The sequence below is a fragment of the Lontra canadensis genome, unplaced genomic scaffold, assembly GCF_010015895.1.
Source record: "Lontra canadensis isolate GAN:19392208 unplaced genomic scaffold, GSC_riverotter_1.0 scaffold27, whole genome shotgun sequence".
NCBI classification, from domain to species: domain Eukaryota; kingdom Metazoa; phylum Chordata; class Mammalia; order Carnivora; family Mustelidae; genus Lontra; species Lontra canadensis.
The window spans coordinates 9,450,840-9,459,288 of record NW_022631021.1 but is presented as its reverse complement, the minus strand read 5'-3'; positions in this window follow the sequence as shown (position 1 = coordinate 9,459,288).

The window sequence follows — 8,449 nt, the reverse complement described above, 5'->3', positions numbered from 1 at the left end:
ATATATATATATATATATATATATATATATATATATATATATATATAAAACAGATATGAAAGAACCAAACAGAACTTCTGGAAATGAAAATAAAAACAAACCTTACTAATTAAAAGACTAACTAGAAACAATATTGAAAAGATTAGTTATGTCTGGGTGTCTGGGTGACACAGTCCATTGAGCATCTGACTCTTGATTTCAACTCAGGCCATGATTGCAGGGTCCTGGGATCATGCCATACATTGTGCTCTATGCTCAGCGTGGGTTCGCTTGAGATTCTCTCTCTCTCCCTCTGTCCCTCCCACTCTTTATTTTTCTCTTTCTCGCTAAAATAAGTGAATAAATCCTTTTTAAAAGAGGTTAATATGATTTTACCCAGAGAAATAAAAACAAATGAAAATGTGGGAAATTATTGTGGAAAGTATCTGGAATATATTATAGAAAGAAAGGAAATAGAAAATATGAGATCAGATAAGGATATGGACGATAGATTATTAAGGCTAGCATATATTAATCAAGGTTTCAGGAAAATAAAAAAAAAGGAGAGAGTGAAAAAGAGAGAGAAAGAGAGAGAGAGAATTAAGAAACTAGTTCAAAATCTACTACTTAACAGGAAATTGATGATAATTTTCCAGAATTAATGATAAATATCAATAAAAAACATGATGAACATATTATTCTCATGTTAATATTTATGCAAAACATTTAAAAAATGCTCAAGATAAAAACAATAAGTAAAAGAGTCAGAGAAAAGGTACTTATAAAACTAAATGTGTGGATGTTTAGTGGAGCAAAATGGAATTTGTAATATTCAGATAAGAAAGAAGCAAACTATGGGATTTACTTAACTGCAAAAACACCTTTGATAAAATTCAACAACCATTCATGACAAAAGTCCTAAATCAAGTATTAAGGATAACTTTGTAAGTTGATTAAGTGTATCTATAAAAATAATCTATAACTTGCTTCATAATAAAGATGAAGATCAGAAATAATTTTATAAATATGAGAACATAAGTAAGCATGATAAGTATCACTATCATTGTAATATAAGATGATATAGTAAGAAAAGAAAAAAGTGTAAAGATTGGGTAACTGAAAAAATAGTGAAAGGAAGAAAATTCTCATCTTTCAGAGAAAATATATTTGTATGCATAGGTAACCCCAAATAATCTAGGCTCAAAGTATAAGAAAAAAGAGTATAGAAAACCTGTAAAATCAACATCCAAAAATCAATTATAAACCTAAGTGTCAGCAAAGCTAAAATTCATGTGTTTGTAAAAGATCAAAACTGAAAATTGAAATCAGAACTATGTCATTTTAGATTAAGTCTATCAAAAATGTGTAAGATGTATATACTGAAAGTTTTATTAAGGATTCGTCAAAAAAGATAAAAATAAAGAGATAAGTCATAATCATTAGCTAGAAGGATTAGTATCATTAAGATACAAAAACTATTTCCCCAAGTAAGTCTATCTATTCAATATCATGCCATCAATTGAATAGATGTTTTGGCCTTGAAAAGCAAAATATAAAATGTACATAGGAATACAAAAGACCACAAATATCATATAACTGAAGAAGAGGAACACAGAGAAGGACCTAAACTATGAACTTTCTAGTTCTATTTCAAAGCAATAAGCAAAGTGTAAAGTTGATATAGGAATAGGAAAATAGACCAAGATATTATAATAGAGAATATGGAACAAAAAGCAAAACCTAAAGTTGATTCACATTATTCACAGTAATGTTCTAATAAAGAATCTGGAAAAAGTTAGTAAATGCTAAACCATTGCACCTAGGGGGAATTATAAAATTAAGTTCCTAAGGACTTCTAATCACATACATCAATCCATCAACACATAACCTTGTTTTAAGTGTGTTTCTGCTTAAAGACACCTCATTTGATATACATTGTTGACTTATTAACAGTTAACTCATGGCCAGAACCAAATATATATATAATTTTCCCCCCATAAGGCACATCCCAGACTTCTTAGACTTTATAGTATGGGGCCGCACTTTAACCTTATTCTTGGGACTATATGAAACAGCAAAATTACCATGAACCCTCACCCAAATTCAAAATAGATCTCCCTAAAAAGTTTTAAAAGGACTCGCATTTATAATATGAAAGTTGAAGTGAAAAGGCAAAGTGTCACCTGACTCAACTTCAGTTGGGAACTTCATACAAGGTACCTCAGTAGGCTACCTTTTTTTGGGCTGTTCTGCATATGCCCATGAATTTTCATGAAAACACCAAGAGTATTGATTTGGGGGTTACAAATAAATTTTTGTGAATAGCCAAATTTGTAAATGCGTAATATGCAAATAAAAACAAACAATTGGATATAGACATTGGTATACAACTTGAATTGTCATTGAAACTTACAGGAAAAGCATGGATATATTAGTTAATTAGTTGTTTCACTGGCAATCACCAGTTAAAACATAAATCTTATATCTTCCTCATTTTTTAAAAGATTTTATTTATTTATTTTAGAAAGAGAGAGATAGAAATAGCAAGAACAAGAGTGGCAGAGAAGGAGAGAAAGAATCTCAAATAGACTCCAAGCTGAGCTCAGAGCCAGACATGGGGCTTTTTTCCAGAGATCATGACCTGAGCTGAAACCAAGAGTCAGACACTTAACTGACTCTGCCACCCAGGTGCCCCATATCTTCCTCATTTTTAAAAACAATTTGATGACTATTACAAAATTTGTAAGTATAAAATTTTATTTTTTTATTTAAATTCAATGAACCAACATGTAGTGCATCATTAGTTTCAGAAGTGTTGTTCAATAAGAGTAAAACTTTAAATGACTAGAAGAAAATATGAGATTATCTTTATGACCTTTTACTAAGGGAGTGTTTCTTTAAAAAGAGAAAATCTCAAACTAAAAAAAATAAAACAAAAAATAATAAATTCTACTATGTTAAAATATAAAACTTGTCTTTATCAACAAAAGAGACTGTTAACAATAAATCATACACTGGGAAAAGTTTTTTGTAATACATACAATTTTTAAAAAAGGGTTTTTTAAAAGACTTATTTATTTATTTGAGAGAGAGACACACACACAAAAGAGAGAAGGAACACAAGCAGGGGGAGTGGGAAAGGGAGAAGCAGGCTTCCTGCCGAGCAGGGAGCCGGATGAGGGGCTCGATCCCAGGACCCTGGTACCATGACTAGAACCAAAGGCAGACGCTCAATGACTGAGCCACTCAGGCACCCCAAAATAAAAAATAAATAAATTCATATTACATATAAAGATATAATCCCACAAATTCCATTCCTGGGAAAATGTCGTAGAAAAATTATTTTCCAAGCAGCTTCAGATGTTTTGGATATGAAATTGGAAATGTTTATAGCAGCTTGTTTTCAAATAGAAAAATAGAACTAGTTAAAAATAACTGTACCTGCCTTGATAGAAGAATGTATGCATAAACTACAGTATATTTTAAAGAGATACTTCTTGGAAATGGAAGTGAATGATGTATAGTCATGTATCAAAATTTACAAACATGATATTAAGTAAGCAAATAAGTTGCAGAGAAACGTGTATTATAATATCATGCATGCACTTCCAAAGTACTAAAAACTTCATAATGCATTACTTATAGAAACATGTGTATAAAGACATATAAAACCAAACTGGAAAGAAGGAGAAAATGAGTAGAAAATACAGACTAGTAAATACTCTTGGCATGAGGACAGAGAGTGTTTTTCGATTGGAGTGGTAGACCCAGGAGCTCCAAAGGTACTCTTATCTTATTTTCAGTTTGTACTGTATAAACATGTTCTCCTGCTTTTCTTCATTATCTGTTAATTCATTATGTTTTTATATATAAAATATGTTACAGAAAAATAGGAATTTAATAAAAGTGATAAAAGTTGGTATTTAGTAATCACTTTTCTGAAGTAATAATATATGAAATGTTTATGGAAGAAAGACATTTTTAAGCCCTAATAAAGTGTCAAAAATTAGAAATTTTAAAGTTAATTTTTGAAACAACCAAGAGACAGGACACTAATGATATACCAATGAGAGTATTTCAATCCAGAGGTTTATTTTGTGATGAGGCCATTTCTCTGTTCTGATGTTACTTAATGGTCTTTCAAATGTCTAAGATCCATTATTTAATTTAACTTAAAGTTACCAATAATATTTTTAAATTAATTTGATTTCCTAAGAATTTTTAGAAATGATGATAATGTATTTTTCAAACAGGTTAAATATTTAGATCTATTTAACAGATTTAATGGATGGACATTTGAGTTTATCAGAAAATCTCTTGTGGATTTATTTGGCAAGATATTTTAGTAAGTATGAGTGTTGATAAGTGGGATGAGTAAAAGTCATGCTCTTTGCACTTAGCAGGGCCTTCCCTGCAACTTAGCCTCTCTTGCATTTGTTCCTTTTAATCTCCTCCTTTTTTCATTTCAATCACTCTTCCTACATTAGATCTCCTCCTACAGAGTTAATTCTCTTGCTCTGCCTCTTTCCTTCACCTCGGTCTCTTTCTCACTCCATCATTTTCTCTCTTAATCTTGCTCACAGGTTCCTTTTCAAATATTCCTTCATTCATAGAAAACTTTCCCAGCGACTGCCAACTTAATAGAATTTCTATGTGAATAGGACTTGAGTTGAAATTATCTTCTGGCACTGGTTAAGTGATAATCACGTGTGGACTCATTTACCTTATATATCAAAATTCTTGAAAGCAAGAACTGCTCTCCTCCCATTTTCTATTTCTTGTAATTTGCACAAATTAGTACAAATCTTGCACTTGCACTCTTGTAATTCTTGTACAACTTAGTAAACAAAATTTTTTTAAGCTGAATCCTGATTTAGGTCCCAGATTTCCATCAGGATAGTAGTCTTAAAAAAAAAAATCTTCCAGATAGTTGCTAAATAAAGTTCAATCTTTAATAATTTTTATCCAATAACTAACTTTCTAATATTTTCCTAATATAAATATTTTGTTAATTATAGTTATATGATTACATTTGCATATATATCCAAATATATTTATAAGAAACATGTGTATAATGAGCTGAGATATACCTAAGAGCAAACTTTAGTTTAATAAACTCAAATTGAACCTGCTGATTGTTTTTAACTTCAACTGTCCTGCTGTTTGGTATTCTTCAGTGAGGTCACAACCACTCATAAGGTCCAAATTAAAAAAGTTATGTAGTGGCATTGTTGCTACAGGGCCAAAAAAAAAGACATTCCCATTTTCAGAGACATTATTTGTTGTTTTAGTATGAAGTTTAACATTTATTTATTTATTTTTAAGATTTTATTTATTTATTTGACAGACAGAGATCACAAGTAGGCAGAGAGGCAGGCAGAGAGACAGATAAGCACGCCCCCTGCCGAGCAGAGAGCCCCATGCTAGACTCTATCCCGGGACTCTAGTATCATGACCTGAGCCAAAGGCAGAGGCTTTAACCCACTGGGCCACCCAGGCCCCCTTTACATTTATTTGTAATGCAACCAAAAATAAGCTTTTTACACTTAGAAACTCTTTATCTGTTGTACAGAGACAAGTACAGTAGAGAAGACAATATCACATATTTTAAAATGTCATTAATTGTATTAGATTAAACATTTTCCTGCGGAGATTTGATAGGCACAAATGACAAAGCATTATATTTTTTAACCATACAGCAGTTTGAAGAGACACCTTTTTTTTTTTTAAATCTCAACTGACAAATAGTTCAATCCTATGACAGAGTAATACAAATAAACAATAGTTGTATTAATTATAATCCCAATATTTCATGATGTTTAGCATTCCTTTTAGTGAAATAAAATGCCCCAACAAGTCTAACTTTTTAGCTTTGTTAGATTTTATCTGAAAAAATAAGAAATATATGGCTGTCTATTTTCTTTCTATGAAAACAAAAAAAATATGTAGCTAACCAATAGTCTTATTAGCATTGTAAACTAAGGCAAGTTAGCCAAACTCTCTACACTTCAGTTCCCTAGGTATGCTTACTAAAATAGTAGTTTTGTTTCTAAGATTGTAAAATTGAACTAGTACCCAGAAGCTACCTCTTTATACATCAATAAAGACCGTATAAATTATCATATTAACTGCCAAAGTGCTGAATCAAAGGTCTGCTTTATTTTCAGAGGAATTTGATATTACTCAGAATTTTGATTATAACATTAGTGTTTATTCCTCAAACACACACTTGCAGCTTCAGTCATTGGTATCCTCCAAAAGAACTTCAAGAGTCACTTATTTTGCACATTTGCTACAATCTAGGGTTATTCAGTTTTACAGACCTTATTTATAGCTATCCAGAGATCACATATTAACTATGCCAATAAACCGAGAAGTAACGGAAACCAACATTCATTATTGAGATGTTATTGTGGGCTAGCCATTGTGCTAAGAATGTGAAACTTTCTTTTTTTTTTTTTTAATTTAATTTTTTCTTTTTTCAGCATAACAGTATTCCTTGTTTTTGCACCACACCCAGTGCTCCATGCAATCCGTGCCCTCTCTAATACCCACCACTTAGTTACCCCAACCTCCCACCCCCCACCCCTTCAAACCCCTCAGATTGTTTTTCAGAGTCCATAGTCTCTCATGGTTCACATCCACTTCCAAATTCCCCCAACTCCCTTCTCCTCTCTAACTCCCCTTGTCCTCCATGCTATTTGTTATGCTCCACAAATAAGTGAAACCATATGATAATTGACTCTGTCTGCTTGACTTATTTCACTCAGCATAATCTCTTCCAGTCCCGTCCATGTTGCTACAAAAGTTGGGTATTCATCCTTTCTGATGGAGGCATAATACTCCATAGTGTATATGGACCACATCTTCCTTATCCATTCGTCTGTTGAAGGGCATCTTGGTTCTTTCCACAGTTTGGCGACCGTGGCCATTACTGCTATAAACATTGGGGTACAGATGGCCCTTCTTTTCACTACATCTGTATCTTTGGGGTAAATACCCAGTAGTGCAATTGCAGGGTCATAGGGAAGCTCTATTTTTAATTTCTTAAAGAATCTACACACTGTTTTCCAAAGTGGCTGCACCAACTTGCATTCCCACCAACAGTGTAAGAGGGTTCCCCTTTCTCCACATCCCCTCCAACACATGTTGTTTCCTGTCTTGCTAATTTTGGCCATTCTAACTATATCCAGGATCTATAAAGAACTCCTCAAACTCAACACACACAAAACAGACAATCATATCAAAAAATGGGCAGAAGATATGAACAGGCACTTCTCCAATGAAGACATACAAATGGCTATCAGACACATGAAAAATGTTCATCATCACTAGCCATCAGGGAGATTCAAATTAAAACCACATTGAGACTTTCATTTTTAAAAGTATTCCTAGAAAGTAGATACCATTATTATCTTCATTTAAGGAAGAACAAGTATAGAATGGCAATAGAATTTATGAGATATATATCTGAGATTTCAAAACCAAGGTTTATCACACCAAAATGTGATGTTTAAACATTTCAATTTATTGGTTTCTGGACTTGGTAATGAAGTGAAATTAACCAGACTTTTCAGGAATCACACATAGAGCTAAACTTAGTTTTACCATGTAAGATGGAAACTATCTATGTCTGGAGAAAATAATATTTACACTCTCTATTCGGTGGCATGGTGTTCCTCAAGGTTTTGTTGATTAATAGCCTTCAAGAAAGGATAGCTGAGTACATCCTCAAGTTTCACATCCCTTTACTGTCTTGTTAGCTTCAGGAATTTAGGAAATCAATTCTATGAACAGAGCTGTAAACATACTACCAATTTATTTTTCTTCTGCTATATTTTTTGTACTGACACTGAGTTATCTTAAACAAACAAACAAAGAAACAAAATGCTCTTAAACCATGTAAATAGCTACCATAGTTTACATTACAGTTCACTCTTGGTGTTGTACATTCTATGGGTTTAACAAATGTACAATGCCGTGTATCCATCATTATGGTATCGTGCAAAGCATTTCACTGTCTTCAAAATCCTGAGTGTTCCATCTTTTCATTCTTCTCACCTCTTCATTCTTCTCCACCTCAACCCCAGGCAAGCACTGATCTTTTCACTCTCTCCATATTTTGCCTTTTCCAAAATCTCTTATAGTTGTAATCATATAGTTTGCACCCTTTTAAGATTGGCTTATTTCACTTAATGATAGGTATCTAAGATTCTTCCATGCATTTTCATAGCTTGATAGGTCATATTTTTTAATGCTGAATAAGATTCCATTGTCTTGATATACAACAGTTTATTTTATCCTTTCACCCACTGACAGACATTTTGGCATCTCTAAGTTTTGGCAATTATGAATAAATATCCTATAAACATGCTTATGCATGTTTTGTGTAGACATAAGTTTTTACCTCCTTTGGTTAAATACCAAGGAGTGTGACTGCTGGATCATATGGTAAGAGGATGCTTAGTTT